Source organism: Portunus trituberculatus, chromosome 23 (genome assembly GCF_017591435.1).
Source record: "Portunus trituberculatus isolate SZX2019 chromosome 23, ASM1759143v1, whole genome shotgun sequence".
NCBI classification, from domain to species: domain Eukaryota; kingdom Metazoa; phylum Arthropoda; class Malacostraca; order Decapoda; family Portunidae; genus Portunus; species Portunus trituberculatus.
Genome location: NC_059277.1, coordinates 12318320 through 12319419, shown reverse-complemented (window position 1 = coordinate 12319419; position 1100 = coordinate 12318320). Strand labels below are relative to the sequence as shown.

General features: G+C 39.6%; 1 protein-coding gene across 2 annotated transcripts in view; it reads left to right on the top strand.

Annotated features, from left to right (window-relative positions):
- The first annotated feature begins 244 nt into the window (after nt 1-244).
- The window catches only part of LOC123507808 (innexin inx3-like), a 7501-nt gene continuing 6645 nt past the window's right edge, over nt 245-1100 (top strand). Inside the window, exon 1 of one of the 2 annotated variants that reach the window (XM_045261014.1) lies at nt 245-396. The gene's annotated coding sequence lies outside the window, so the exon portion shown is untranslated. The remainder of the gene's footprint in view (nt 397-1100) is intronic. The other variant, XM_045261015.1, reaches the window with a different exon arrangement.

Genomic DNA, 1100 nt, shown 5'->3' with positions numbered 1-1100 from the left:
TTGGAAACCACGACAAAGGAAATGACATCACCAGAGGCCGTAAGTGATGGAAAGAAAGGTGTCAGTGTGTTTAATTTTCATTTGATTATATTCCCTCATTCAACCACGCCCTGCTGGTGATAAGGAGCACTATAGACAATAATTAACTGCAACACATCCAGGCAGAGAACACCAAACCTTTTTTTATTTGCGTCCTTCTTTTATGCGATCAATTTTGGTGGTGAAAAAATCTTGTTTAGTGTTGATTCTTTCCATGATGTCAGTGAGATCCGGTGACAGTGCCTACGAGTGCCACGCTGGGACAGTAGCTTAGTTTGAGGCGTTTGAGCGACACGTGCAGTGGGATAGAGCGGCTCCCCAACGCTGCTCATTTCATTCTCTTCAGTCAAACACAAGGTGAGTGGGTGGACCAGGTGGTACGTGGTAGGTGGCTGATAATAGGTGAGGGTGGTTGGCATTGTTCTCATATTCAGGTGATATTTCTGTTAATTGCTAAAACGTGCCTGTGTATTCTGGAACACTTTGCTCCCTCACCATCACTGCTTTCCAAAGGCTCCAGTTGAAGATACTCGTGTTTTTTAAGAGTGTTTTTATGGTTCTGGTGATAGACTGGCAAGATTTCTAGTTTATTAAAAGGAGGAATTGTCTTGAAAACTCAACTATTTGTCTCGGTGGCCTTGGAAATTTGTCAGAGTGAGAGGGGAAGGCGTTTGTAGAAATTGTTGGTGTTTTGTCAAGATTCTGAATGATAGTTTAACAAGATGCCGTGAAACTTATTAGGGTTTGTTAAAGTTAATGATTCTAGAGATATTTTAATCATCATACTTTTATGCTGGTTGTTAACGTTGTTCATAGTTCTTCCACGTTCTTAATGACAGTTTTAGCAAGAACTGATGGAAGTTAATATGGTTTGTCAAGATTTGTAATAGGGTTTTCATGATTCTTGTGACAGATTAATCACTATGTTGTTATGGAGATTAGCGTTTTTCAAGGTTCTTCCATGTTTGTAGTGGTAGTTTAGCAGGCTGTAGAAGCTGTTTTCACTATGCTGTTATGGAGATTAGCGTTTTTCAATGTTCTTTGATGTTTGTACTTATAAT